Genomic DNA, 15,390 nt, shown 5'->3' with positions numbered 1-15,390 from the left:
AGCAGCTTTTCACAGTGCTTATACCAATTTATATTCCCATCAGCAGTATTTGAGAACTCTTGTTACCCTACATCCTTGCCAGTCATTGTTTGCCAGTTAAAAAATATTTCTTTTAGCCATTTTGGTGTATGTGTCATAGTATCTTATTATGGTTTTGGTTTGCATTTGCCTCTCGAGTAATGAGTTTGAGCATCTTTTCTTAAACTTATTGGCCACTTGGATTTCTTCTTTTGTAAAGTGTTCAGATCTTTTGCCCATCATTCACTAGATGTAAGAACTTGGATAAGTTACCTAATTTCTTTGAGTACAGTGTTAGCAATACGTTAAAAGAGGAATAATGTCATCTAATTTTCAGTTTCTTTGACTCGTCTATTTGAGTGACCAAAGCAAGTTAGTATCCTTCATGCAACTTCATCTTCCACATGTCTTTAAGAACTACTTATTAAATATTTTCTGCATTGACAGTATCTACTTGAATATAAAGATTTTTAAAGATGTAAGGTCCAGGGAGTGAGCGGCATTACCATTTTAGCCTAGCTAAAATGGATATAGGGACAGAAATTTTCCAAAAATAAGATAATTTTATAGGAAGACAGACTCTTGTTTCTTCCTATGGAAATTATAATTATTTAATCAAATTTGAATTAATTCAACAACAACAATAACAATAATATCAGCATCACTAACAAAAATCTGGAAATTGATTTGGGAGATGGTCCAGCCAGCTAGTATTTAAAGAAATGCCCCATGGCATCCAACTCAACCATAAACTACTTGCACTGTAGCCAAAGCAAAAGAATGTAAAGGAGTGTAAAAAGCCCTTCTTTTAATATAGAATTCCCTTTGGGCTGTTCAGGCTGATCTGAATGATTAATGGTTCTTATTTCTTTCTGCCTTATAAACTTTTAGTAAAATTTATGGTATATTGGATTTGTATTTTTAATGAGTGCTGTATGTACTTTATAATACTTTAAGCTCCTCCTTATATAATATCCAGCTGGTATAATTATGCTTATTTAAAAATTGTGACAGTTTGCATTTGTAAATGATTTTAGAGGTTTCTAATTGTTACATCTTTGCTTTTCTGATGTATTGTTAAATCATTTCTGTGTTTTGGCCAATTAACGCATTTTTTCTATGTAAAAATATTATCTATTCAAATGATTCATTTTATAATGTAGTTTCCAGAAAAACGTTACGTTGAAAGGCAGTTGTATTTATGGGACATAAATTATGGAGTGATTAAAACAATTTATTGCTTCCAATTTAAACAATTGCTTCCAATTTAAACAATTTAAAGCCTTCCAAAAGGCTTTATCCCAGCGTTCTTTTAAATAGTAAGCTCCACCAGTGCCTATAAAATGTGTACAGGATACTTCTTTATATTTAATCATGACTTTTCATGAACAGATTATGAAACAAGTACCTCCTGCATTTGGAAATTTTTACTTAGCAGGGTTTTTGAAATAAAGAAGACACAATTGAGCTCGACCTAGAAACCGTGATGCGCCTGAAAGGGCACAAGCAGGCGGTACATTACCACATTAGAAGTTGGATGGCAGCCAAGTCGCTCCATTTCCAAGCCCAGTCTCCCCCCAAGGACCGTGGATGCAGTTAGCTCACTTCATGTCATCTGCCTTGGCTGGACCTGGCAACTCAAAGTTGGACCTGCTCTGATGTCTGGTGGCCTGAAGTTAAGGTGCATCTCAGTGCTCAGAATAATCTGAACATGAGCTGGTTTGACCCTCCTTCCTCGGGGAGCTTCTCTCCTCTCTGAGATCTGGGGTCTGCTTCCCTGGGTTGTCACCCCTGGGTTCCTGTGTATTTTAAGCTCCGTTTCCAGTTCCCAGGGATTTTGCTTTGGTTTCTACTACTGTGTTTTAAGGCATTGCTGTCAACCCTCATTTTGTACGAGAACTGTGTTCTGAACTCCAGTGACACGTTCTTTTGTAATTCACTCTTAAGCTGGAGACTATCATTCTTAAGCTGGAGACTAAGCTGAATATCTGTATATTCTTTTCTATATTATTTATATTATAGGTCTTTAAGAATTGGATGTTACATGCAAAGATGTTTAGCTTCATTACTAATGAAAGAAACAAAAAAATAAAACAATAAGAATCATTTTCATCTTAGCATATTGGCAAAGATTAAAAAATAACTACCCAGTGTTGGCTAGAATATATATCCATAGTTAAGTAGTCTGCTATGCTGTCCGTAGGTTTGTGACTTGGTTCCCCATTTTATAGATGGCCCTTTGACACTTTGTATGTAAAACTATAAGACAAAGAAACAGAACATGATGATTTGATCCAGCAACTCCATTCTTAGGAATTTATCCTAATGATCTATTCATGGTTTTTCGTGGAGATTGGTCTACGGGTAGTTGTAGTAATAGTAGTAACAATAATAACAATAATAACAGTAGTAGTAGTAGTATAAAAAAATCTTAATAAACAGTGTGCATTCCTAAATGACAAAGACAAAAATGAATAAATAAAATTTGATTTATTCATATGGTGAAATACCATGCAGTCTTTAAAAATAATGTGTAGATATATGTTATATTAACATGGAAAGACATTCATAACGTATTAAATAAAAATAAGTAGATTAGAAGAGCATTTTTCTAAAGTGTGTATTTGTATATACTCACATATGAAAAAGTCTGAAAAGATATATATACACCAAAATATTGGCATCACTTTTCTTTAGAGGGGTAATGGTAGGTAAGTTAAATTATTATTGGTTTTTTTTGCTTAGCTTTATTTTCTAATTTGTTTTTAATGAAAATATATTATATATCTGACAAATATCAATTATAAAGGAAAAAACTAAGGGTACATGACCCAGAAACTATGATCTTCAAATTGCTGAAACAATCTGTTCGTGGTGTAATATAGTGGGAAAGTTCCAGGATCAGGAGATTGGAAACTTAGGTTCTAGCCTAAGCTAGAACTAATTAGCTATGAGACCATCAGCAAGTCTCTCTGGACCTCCGTTTTTGTATTTGTAAAGTAAGTTGGTTGAACTACATCTCTGATTTTTAAACTCCTTAACAGACTGTTAGGGTTTCTGGGAAACTAGCAAAATGGAGCAGGTTTCTGTACAAACTCTCCTGCCCCTGTCCCCAGACAGAGCAACTCTGTATATTTGATATTCTGTATATTGAATTTCTGTTTTAAGCTATCTTTCAGCAAAAGGTAAGGAAAAGGTGGGGGGAGAATATCCTATTTCCGAGATGTAGTAATTCTAAGTACGGTCTATGTGACTCCCTTTTAGCTTCCCACCTTCTTCCTATTCACTAGGGCAAGTTTCCAGTAGGACAGAGCTGGCCTTATGTACCAGGATGCCCTTGCTCTCCTGGAAGTATCAGGCTATGATTCATTTACTCACTAGCTCTCTACATTCATCGAGAGCTTGTGGGTAAATGAATAATTCATGTGGTATGGGGTGCCTTCACCCTAGCTGACATAGGGAGACCTATTTTTTACACATTTAAAAAACCATTTCAGCATCTTTTATGAATTATTTTCCCATTTGCTCCTGATCCATTGGAGTAATACTCTCTGCCTGCTCTGTTCTTCAATTGGACCCTAATGAATAGTTTGGATCACTAATAATTTGTAACTTTTGGCAAGTTACTTAACCTCTTGGAGACTCAGTGTTCTGTAAAATGGTGAATGATTAAGTTGGATTACATTATCTGCACGTTTCCATCTTAGCTATATAAAATTGTGCGAAATTTTTCCATAGTTCAGTCTAGTGAAATTGAGGCAACTATTAACATTGGTTGCCAGTGTAGTGTCTTTGATAATCTAAAATCAACATAGATTCAGAAAACTTATCTGTATGTACATTTAGCAAGATGATACTCTAGGTCATTACAGTGCTTCAAACAAAATAGTGAAACCACATGATATGGGTCTGACCTTCTGTACCCATATCTTCTCCAGCCTCTAGACATGCTCAGTATCGCTGCGTCTGCTCAGAGGGGACTGCATTATTTCGTTGGTAGCTAGGATGAACTGAAATTTAAGCTTGCCTCTTAATTTGGAGATTCCTGTCTGCCCAAGGGATAGGGAGGTGATTGTTCTTAACCTAAAAATACAATCTGTTCTCTGATTCAGAGTAAACAAAATTTTATTCATATCAGAAAATAAGTAGCTTCTGAAAACAGCTCTATTATCTGGTCATAGAGCCTCTTTACAAGAAAATATGTGTAAAAATAGACATCTATATTTGAGTTTATGTCTGTTAGACCTGTATGTACGTACTGTCTCAAATGAGAAAAATGGGGAAGTAGGTAAACAGGAGTAATTCCCCAACAAAGTTTTTAAGTCATCGTTTTGTTTTCTGTTATCCTTGTTTTATGTAAACTTTACTCGTTTAATTCATTTAAATTTAATTTATTTTTTGTGTCCTACTTTCTGTTAGGATTTGTGGTGGGCACTGAAATAAGCCATTATTCTCCTCTCTCCCCGGGAAGCTGCTCTAAGATTGAAAAGACAGATGTATAAACAAGTAATTGTAACATGGTAGGGTGCGCCCTGCGCTGAAGGTGCTCTGTGAGATGCAGGGCCTGGGAGGCTGCCTCTGAGTATTGCAGTGCACTGCTTGGGGACTTCTGCCATAAGGCACTTTGGTACCAAGAAAGGAGTGGATTGTTCTATTAGCACAGATGAAGTTTTCAAATTACAACTTGTCAGCAAGGGATGGGCTGCACAGCATTGCAGGCTGATGGGAAAAGTTAGCACCCATGCCTGTTTCTTACAGAAAATCAGTGAATTGTTTAGGGAAAAAAACCTGGCCCCTTATTCCAAACTGTGTGTGTGTGTGTGTGTGTGTGTGTGTGTGTGTGTGTGTGTGTGTGTGTGTGTGTGTGTGATTAAAATAACTTTAGTCATACTGTGACATTTTAATCTTATTTTTTCCCTCAATATTATATTTTGGGCATTTCCCCATGTCATTAAAATTTTTTCATATTTCAGCTGTATCATAATCTACTTAACTCTTCCTTTTTGTTGCTCTTGTTGGACTTTGATATAGTTTCCAAGTTGAGTTTATTATACCTTGGAATGAACATTTTGTAAAATGAATCTTCAGCATATCTCTTATTATTTCATTAGTTACTAGGTTAAAAGGTATAAAATTGATAAACTGATAAATGTTACCAAGAGGGTTTACAGAAAGATCGTACTCCCAGTAGAGGGTATGAGAATTCTCACGGGTTTTCCTGATTGATTTTAGAATAATACCTTTTCTTCAGTGTCCTTCTCTGCTAGTAGAGAATATTTGTTAATGAGAGACTTAACTAAACTTTAGGTTAGTAAAGTAATTTCTTCAGAAATCCTTTGCAGAAAAATATTTTGGAAATTTAATATCTTTCCTTTATAATTTGAAAATCTTTGGCATGGAATGAGATTTTAGGAACTGTATATTTAAGAAGACTATTCTATCAGTATAGCAGTAAATTTTTAGAAGAAGTTTTGTTGTTGCACTACGTGGTCATTCTATCACTGCATTTTTGTGATTAGCAGATACTTTCTGGCGCGTTAGCAGCGAATGAGGAAAGTAACTAAAACTGTGTTCCCTGATTCTGCTGGACATGCTTAGAAATAGGTTAGAAATGCTCAGTATAGCTAGTTAGGCTTTGAGCGTAGGGGCAAGATGCTAGTGCTGGTATAAATGGTGTTAGGCTGCAAGTATCTATAGTGATGTAATGCTCAGCTGTTGTTTCGGGTGTGTGCTGAATGTGGTTGGCACCACTGTACTCTTAAATGTATATTTAATAGCTTATTTATTTCTTTTTATTATTTGGCTCTCTTCCTGCCTGTAGGAAGTTTCATATTTATTAAAATATAGTCAAGAAAGAAGCAATTAAGCAGAAATGTTAAAACTCATTAATATAGTGCTGCTACGTGGTTTGTTGGGGAAGTACTTGAATGGCTGAAGTTACATTTTTAAAAAAATTTTTTCATTTTAGATGTGTATTTCATTTAGTCATTCTATTCTATGCTCCTTTACAAAAAAAAAAAAAAAAAAAAAGGAAAGAAAAAAGGTAAATAAAAGTTTATGTAAAGCAGATTTAAATAGTTTTGGCCATCCAGATATCAGTCATTATTTGTTACAAACCCATTTCTAATATGCTCAGATGTTCAACAGTCAAACTGATAAACTTCTGGGAGTTTTGTTTTTTCATAGGAATTTAGTTTGGAATTGTTGTTTCTGCAAAATTTAAGTTATTTAAGACTTCATTTAAAAAAATGCTTGAGATATACAGCAGATCATTCTTCTGTACAGATTCTTCTGTGTGGAGTTAAGTCTGCCATGTAACGTTAAGAGTACTTTATTGAAATAAATACTTGAGTAAGTTTCGTGTGTACTTAGTTTTATTTGCTAATAATAAATGGACTGATGAACATTTTTTAAAAAACAAAATATTGTTTAGAAGTCATTAGTATTAAAAGGCTTAGCAAACATTCTTTTTCTGAAAAACTTAGTCCCAGAAAAGTAAGTAAAATTTTCATTGGAATATATAAGAATCAGACTGAGTTCTTGTACATTTTTGGGTAAAGAGCTGTTTTTTCGATAAGAGATCTCTAGAATTGGAGCTATATGTTTTATGACTATGGGAAAGTCACTTCACTTTTTTGAGCCTCATTTTAAAAAAAAATGTAAAGAGATGCCTGTCAGAGATGTCACAATAGTTCAATACGGCAATACTGATGGAACATGTGGGGCATACTCAGTAGACGCTCGCTGGATGCTAGCTGAACTTTTATCCTCATATTTAATTATGGTTAATAATTACAGAGGTTTTGGTATAGCGATGTATTTTGAAGTGGAAGTATTCCCCCTACATAAAGTAGAATGTAGGCTCCCTCTCCTTTAGGAAACAACCCTGCATGTATAAACCATTTTAAAAAAATGAAAGATGCTTTTTTGTTATCTCCAAGGATAGCACTAGGGGAGTACCTGTGAAACTTTGAGAGTGGGATACTGACAGTCTCTGCACGTGCGAAGGCGGGTGGTCTCCTAACCATGTGCCCCTTTTGATGGAGAAGGACGATGGGATAGATGACGCGTAGTGGCCGCTTGTGGTGATGGCGCAGGTCAGGTTTCTGAATTAGACGTTTGACACTTAACTGTGTTAAGCCACCATCTGTCATTATACTATAAACACCTATCCTGTACCAGGTAAACACCTTAAAGAAACCATCTAAATACTATGTAAACATATGTAAATACCATAAAGAAACCATGTGACTACTGTGTAAATACCTTAAGAAACTGTGGTGTGAAGGATGTCTTTATAAACAGGAGATGCTCTTAGCAACATTTTTTTTTTTCTTTTTGTAATAGCAAAATAACTGGGAAAAACCCAATTTCCTTTTAGAGGATAATGTAATAGATAAAATGTGGTATATTCACAATGAAATTTTATACACCAGTGAACATCAGTGAACCACAGCAGAGATTAGCTAGCTGTTCATCAACCCTTTTCCTCCGCTTTCTGGTACACAGCTAATCACATTCCCAGATTCCCTTACTTTAGTGAATATTTTTGATAACAGAATTAGGAAGTAATGTCAGAAGCTATTAAAGATGAAAGAATGAGTGCAGACAATATGCCAGTTAGATTCAGTCATATTTACTTCTGGAATCAGTAATAAAGATGAATTCTTTCAGATTATATGGAAAGTTATAGAAATGACAAGTGAGGATTCTCATTAATGTGTCATCTTGAAAGTGATTTCTCTGTTTTAGGAAACAAGCTCAGACTTTCCTCTAATATCATGAAGACATTTATTGTTAGTCACAGGAGGTCCAAGGGACAGAAGTAAGTATAATCTAATCCCATCATCACTACTAGTAAGACAACTGCAAGAATATGCCCAGAAAATGGGTCTGAATGGATAATTTATGAAGAGAAGTACGTTCTGATTTTTACCATTTTGTGAGACTGATAATATCGACAGATTATAATGTGTCAGAAGAAAATTAGAGATAACTTTCCAAAGTCATAGTAGTAGTCAAAACTAAACTATTTATAAAACATTTCTAGAAAGTTCACACCATTCTTTCCAATTTTTTTCATTTACTTCAGATTTTAAAATAGCTATCTTCTATGAGAGTGAAGTTCTAAAATTGTGGAATTAAGAACTCATGTCTTTGACATGGTGGGATCTGAAAGTAAATCAGAGAGAGAGAGAGAAGAGAGAACAGTACTGTCTAGATAAAAATTACATTAAAGACCAGAACCCTGAATAGGGAAGGAAATCACATAGGAAAATACCAGCTGTTTCAAAACAATCCATAAATGAAACCTACAGAAGAAACAGCAGCAGAAAGGACCCATATCACCGATCAACTTATATGAAAGATATTATAAATGAATGTCTAAGTAAATAATAAACTTAAAAATTAAGAGTTATATTTTTAAAAATTAAGCCCAAGCATTTAATTGAAATATTTTGGACCAACGTCATCTAGATCTTTTAACTTCAAGTTATGAAAGTGTTAGAATTTCTTTGGCCATCATCTTTCATCTCTTAAATATTAAAATATCTACTGAGAGCTAGAATTAATTCTTGGAAAAGTACATCTAGACACATCTAGATATTCAACATCAAAGTAGTTTCAATTGTTATCAACCTGGATTGGCAAAAGAGAAAAAAAAAATTTTTTTTTTAAAGTTTTAAGAAAGAGACTCCCCGTCAACAGAAGCTCCAAGTCAAGAGTTGCCAGGTATATGTAGCATATAAAGAAGCTTTATTCAAGATTCTTTTAACTCAATTGGAATTAAACAAACAAGCTATTTAATTAAACACACAAGGTCTCCTCATGTTGAAAATTTGTAGAGAAATGCCTCATGACAGAAAGTCAATATGTGAGGAATAATTTGCTGTGAGATTAACTCTCTGTGGCGTTAGGACTGTGGAGACAGAAGCTTAAAGATAGGCAGTGTCCAAATGTGTAAACCACATGGCATTTCCTCTCCACTCATGGCATAGAATGGAAAGAGTAGGTTGGCTCTATCACTTACTAGCTGTTTTGACAAGTCACTCAACCACAGTGAACCCATATCTCCATCCGACTTCTTGTGGTACATAAAAATCTAGGAAGTTTTATGGGTATTCAAGATTTTGTTTTCCCCTTTAGACAAAACTATGTTTTACACACTGTTCTCCTGAGTATCTGAAAAGTGTTATTGTGTAATAAATACACTTTTGAAATAAGCCTTTATGTATTGGTGACCCCTGTGGTTTTAGAAAAACAGTTAAAAGAGTACTTGCTATGTGTGACGTACTGTTTTAAACACTTTACAAACTTTAACTCATTTAATCTTCATGAGAAGCTTATGAAGTAGGCACTATTATTACCACCCTGGTATGGAAGACAAGTAACCGAGGTCCAAATGCCCAAGGCACACAGCTGGTGATAAATCAAGGACCCAGGCCCAGGGACTCCGGCTCCAGAGTCCATGCCCTTCCCCCCTGTGTGTGCCATCTCCCCGTGTAATGAAAGAAAAAACATCAAGCCCAGACAACAGTCATAACTAGAAGAGTTCAGTAATTCAACTATAAAAAAGGAAAAGGACTCACATGTTCAAATCATCACCGCGAGAAAGCCTGGCCCTAAAATAAGGCAGAAAAATCTTACTTTAAGCAACTGGTACTACTAATATTATCAGTGGTAACATTTTTTAAAAAGCAAAACATTTTCAAGTAATCCATAGGAGTAAGGCTTATAAACTTAGGAATATGATGGAGTCAATGTTAGGATCTTTTAGGATGAACATAATACTTTCTTATGCTTTATCGTGAATGATTCCTGGAATATACTAGGAAGCCATCCCCATTCTATTTAAAGTACAAATAATTACAAAAGATAGCTTAGGGGTTATATAGTTACTGTGTATACAGGGATTGTTTCTTAACTCTCTTGTGTTTGCTTTCATGACAGCCCTGCATCTTTCACCTCTGGCAAACATTTAGACTTTGTACTTTTTACCTACGCCACTTTTTTTTTTTTAAAGCATTTTTGTTGAAGTGTAATTTACAAACCATAAAAATCACCTGTTGTTAAGTGACATTTCAGTGGCTTGTAGTAAATTTATACAGTCGTGAAACTTTCATTACAATCCACTTTTAGAACATTTCCATTATCCCAAAAGGTTCTGTCGTGCCAGTGTGCATTCCCTTCTGTGAGGTTTTTATTACCTTTATTGTTATATGATTAGCATTTTCCCCTACACTTTTGTCCTCTTTGCTTTGTCTGGTTGTTATATCTAGTTTTTAATCTTTATTTCGGTTTCTTTTAACCTTCAGTTATTATTCAAGCAGGTGACCTTGTTATGAAGTCTTTTCAGGGAATCAAATGTCAGTTCTTAGTGCACAGGAATGTGACTGCTTTGGTTCCAGCCACTTCTTGGCTTCTTGCACGCTGAGGCTGTTGGTACATGAATTGGTGCTCATGGTGGGGAGGTGAGACACGTGTAGAGATAACGTATTAAGGGTCTTCTCAAGCGGAGAAATCTGACTGCTGTGTCCTTCACTGTGTGCCTGCAGTTTGCCCTTGTTATAAAATTCAACAGATCAAAAGCCTCTGCGGGTAAGGAAGAGAAGGAGTGAGAAAGGCACATATGTGTATTTCTTTTCATCTTCTCTTTTTATGTAGAAAGAATTGTAACCCTTCTTTCCTGTAGGGAAAAGGTAAGGAGACTAAAGAGGATTCAATGTGATGTTCTTGGGAGGCTGAAATAATTGAGACAACGAAGCTTTGTTGCATCAGAAAATCTTAGTTTGCAGGGAGCGAAAAAGAAATTGCTTACTCTTCATCCCATTTTCTCCATTTTTGTAAAGAACTCAGTAGAACAAGACAGGACAGGCTCAACACAGAAACTTGAAGCATGACACCGGCATCCAAGAGCCTTATCTATATGGTTCAAAGGAAAAGGAAAGAAAAGTTGAATACATTTGGGAGCTGTGAGGCCAAGTCATAATAATCCATTAGAAATAAATTTAATACATGTAAAGTGTTTATAAAGTAAAATTAGAGTCCTGCAGAAAAATAAAATTTAAAAATAATAGATTAGATCAAAGACCTATTGGAGGGAAAAGTCTATGCAGACTGCACAGTAGAAGAGATGACGAAAAGTAATGTGACACAGGGGAAATATTCTAGCCTCAGATTCAGGAAACCATGATTTTAATTTAACCATGATTTTAATTCTTGCCCTGATACTAGCCAACAGTAATCTTAGACAAATCACTTCAATAATCCAGGCCTCAGTTTCCTCATATGTAACAGGAAAAGGTTCACTTATATTGCTCATACCTTAGATTCTTTTGTGCTTTAAAATTACACAAGGAGATGGCAACTGAGCTCAGGAAAAGATGTTCGTCATTGGCCAGTAGGGAAATGCAAATATTACCACAACAAGATATCACCACACATCTATCACAGTGGCTAAGAGAAAAAATAACGACAATACCAAACGCCCTCAAGGTTGCAGAGAAACTTAGAAAGAGAGACACACACACACACACACACACACACACACACACACACACACACACACGGGGGGAATGAACTTGCGTGCATATATAAAATAATTCTCTCATTTGGATCTCAAAAGGAGGATCCAGTCACTGCCTAAAGCTTAGCTAAACTACTTGGATAGTTAAGCCTAGAATAACAACTTTCATGCTACAAATTCTACCTGATTATGTGATCGCTTTTGCAGTTATTTGAGACTCAGCTTGAGTCCGCCATGTTGATGTTTGGTGTAACTCCCCCTCCCCCTTAAAATCTCCAAGTTTTAGAAGGGGGAATAAACTAAAATGCATTTATGATTAATGAGTTTCAGATGTACAGAGTCTCCATCAGTGGCTTAGAGTCTTGATTACTGTAGCTTTATATGAAGTCTTGTTAAGTCCTCCAACTTTATTCTGCTTTTTCAAAGTTGTTTTGGTTGTTTAGGTCCTTTTCATTTCAAAGTGAATTTTAGAAACAGCTTATCAACTCTACACAGAAATCTCCTGGGATTTTGGTTGGGATTTCATTGAATCTATAGATCAATTTGGGGAGGGTTGATATTGTAACAATACTGAGTCTTCTGAACCATGAACATGGTGTATCTCTCCGTTTATTTAGATTTTCTTTAAATCTCTCAGCAGTGTTTTGGAGTTATAATTTACAGGTCTGGCAAATTTTTTGTCATATTTATACCTAAGTATTTCACATTTTATTTATTTATTTATTTTAAAAAAAGTTTATTTATTTATTTATTTAATTTATTTTTGGCTGCATCGGGTCTTTAGTTGCGGCACGTCGGCTCTTTGTTGCAGTGCCTGGGCTTCTCTCTAGTTGTGGCATCCGGGTTTTCTCTCTCTAGTTGTGGCACGCGGGGTCCAGAGCATGTGGGCTCAGTAGTTGTGGCGTGCGGGCTTAGTTGCCCTGTGGCATGTGGGATCTTAGTTCCCTGATCAGGGATCGAACCCGTGTCCCCTGCATTATAAGGCAGATTCTTTACCACTGGACCACCAGGGAAGTCCCAGTTTTTCACATTTTAAATGGTATATTTTAAACGTCTCAATTTCCAAGTGCCTATTGTCAGTGTGTAGAAATACTGTTCATTTTTGTATATTTATAATACTTCCATTCTGTTGGATAGCACTTGGTCACAGCCTCCCCTATTGCAGGTTTGGCTGGGAAATGTTACTATCTAGTGTCTTCCCAAATGGAAAAGAACATGAAATTGATAAAATAGCTAACTAGTAACAACCCAAATATTGACTAATGATGAAAATGTTCAGGATTTAGAAGTCTCTTGAAAAATTGCTTCCAGGAGCATTTTTTAAGTTTAAATACCTTCATGTTAAGCAGATCATTGTGGAAGAATAGATAAGATTCACTAGTGGAACATAATAAAAAATGTAATGGAATCAAGCATATTCAAGTATTTGTCATTTTATAAAGGTGACATTTCAGAACTGCTGAGATGAACTTGGAATTGTAATTTCATACAAAATCTTAGCAGCAAGGTAGACATGTTAAGTTTGAGATACCTGTTAGATTGGGGAGATGTCTGGGCTAGAGATAAAAATTGGAGAAATCACCGAAAGCCAGAGTAGAAGTAGAAAGGCCCATGGGCTGAGTATTCAGGCCATGGTATTCCTAAATTCAGAAGTGGAGCAGTTGATGAGGTAGCGAAGGAGACTGAGCGAAGAAGCCCGGCAGTTAGGAGGAAATTCGGTGTGGGAAGTCACGTGGAGAAATTTTTCAGGCAGGAAGTAATCCCCTGCACCAATTGATAGGTCACAGAAGACGAGGGCTGAGAATTGATCATTCAATTCAGAGACGTAGAAGTCTTTGGGGACCTTGACAAGAGCAGTTTCTGGGAATTAGGGAGGCAACAGCCTGATATAAGGGGATTTAAGAGACAAATGGGAGAAAAATAATTGGAGATAGCAGCATGGACAACTTTCAAGAGGTTTTCCTGTAAAGATAGGCAGATAAACAAAGTGGAAGCTGGCGAGGGCTGTGGTCAAGAGAGGATTTGTGTTGTTGTTTTAAGATAAAAGAAGTTAGAAAATGTACACATACGCCGATGGGAATGATGTCGTAAAGAGAGAACATGATGTAAAAGAGTGAGGGGAGAATCGCTGGGACCATTTCTTTGTCTAGGAAGAGAGAATGGGATCTAGTACATAAGTGCTGGGGCCTTAGAACAATGGGCAGTGCAGCCGTTGTCACAGGAGGGAAACGGGAACGTGGCACAGTTGCAGGTAGGTGGGGAGATGGGGCCAGCGACTAAGCTCTCATTGTCCTGCTTGTGTGTTTTCGGTGTAATGAAAGCAAGGTCATCAGCTCCAAGTGAGGGGTGGGGAGAAGGGATGAAATGGTCGTCTTGGATGAATGGACTGGAGAGAAATAGACAGACAACACTGAAGGCTCGCTTGAGGTTAGTGGTCATGGACTTAGAGGGAAAGCAGTGGCTTAATTTTTTGTTTTTCTCCACCCATGTTTGGCCACGTGCGTGCGGGTCCAGAGTAGGTCATGTTGATTTATTCAGGGTGAGGTTTTCTCAGGTGACTTTGAGGAAGTGAGAGAAAGGCAAAGGAGTGAACTGAAGCTGGTTTAAGAGAGAGGTGAGGACATGGGGCAGTGAGGGCCGGGGATGAGGTGGTAGGGTCAGCCTCAGATGGAAGAATCCTAAGGGTTGGCATGTGAGAGGGATGCAGAGTGGGCTCCTTGATTTGAGATTGCAGAGGGTTTTTACTCATGAGCAGATAAAAGCCAAGAGTTGGAGAGAGATAGTAGAGAACTGGAAAGCCAGGATATTGGAAGGATTATCTATGTAGATACTGAATTTGCGCTCAGAACCTGAAGCCTTAGCTCTTATTTTCTAATATCCTTTGCTGCCGTTGGACTGATAACATGTTTAGTGTTCTTACTCGCAACAGTTTCATGTCTCTTCTTTCATAGATTCTGTTTCTTAGTCCTTAGTGCTCTGTGAGATTTTCTTTGTGTTGTCTTTCATTCCATCTATTGCATTTACAATTTTAACCATTATATTTCTCATTTCCCAGAGTTCTTTCTTGCTTCTGATTAACTTTTCATAGCATCCCTCTCTAGGAAAAAAATTGAGTTTTTGATAATCCGCATGATTTGTTGTACCACATATAGTTCATGCATCAGAATATGGTTCTTTTTCTCCAGTAAGTTCCTTTCTACACTCAGGTATTATATTTTTACACATAAATTTTTCCCCAAATGATGAAGTATATTGTGTTACATAGTTAACTTTTTTTTTTTAACATCTTTATTGGAGTATAATTGCTTTACAATGGTGTGTTAGTTTCTGCTTTATAACAAAGTGAATCAGTTATACATATGTTCCCATATCTCTTCCCTCTTGCATCTCCCTCCCTCCCACCCTCCCTATCCCACCCCTCTAGGTGGTCACAAAGCACAGAGCTGATCTCCCCGTGCTATGCGGTTGCTTCCCACTAGCTATCTGTTGGTGGGAATGTAAATTGATACAGCCACTATGGAGAACAGTATGGAGGTTCCTTAAAAAACTAAAAATAGAACTACCATACGACCCAGCAATCCCACTACTGGGCATATACCCTGAGAAAACCATAATTCAAAAAGAGTCATGTACCAAAATGTTCATTGCAGCTCTATTTACAAAAGCCAGGACATGGAAGCAACCTAAGCGTCCATCATCGGATAAATGGATAAAGAAGATGTGGCACATATATACAATGGAATATTACTCAGCCATAAAGAGAAACGAAATTGAGTTATTAGTAGTGAGGTGGTTGGAGTTAGAGCCTGTCATACAGAGTGAAGTTAAGTCAGAAAGAGAAAAAC

The 15,390-nt window shown here is 36.4% G+C and overlaps 1 protein-coding gene across 9 annotated transcripts in view; it reads left to right on the top strand.

Moving 5' to 3' along the window:
- ARHGAP21 (Rho GTPase activating protein 21) overlaps window positions 1-15,390 on the top strand; it is a 125,457-nt gene that overhangs the window by 34,334 nt on the left and 75,733 nt on the right. The gene's annotated exons all lie outside the window — the stretch shown is intronic.

This window comes from Balaenoptera physalus (assembly GCF_965194825.1).
Source record: "Balaenoptera physalus genome assembly, chromosome: 2".
Taxonomy (NCBI): domain Eukaryota; kingdom Metazoa; phylum Chordata; class Mammalia; order Artiodactyla; family Balaenopteridae; genus Balaenoptera; species Balaenoptera physalus.
The sequence above is the reverse complement of the archived record's forward strand: the minus strand, read 5'-3'. Positions and strand labels throughout refer to the sequence as shown.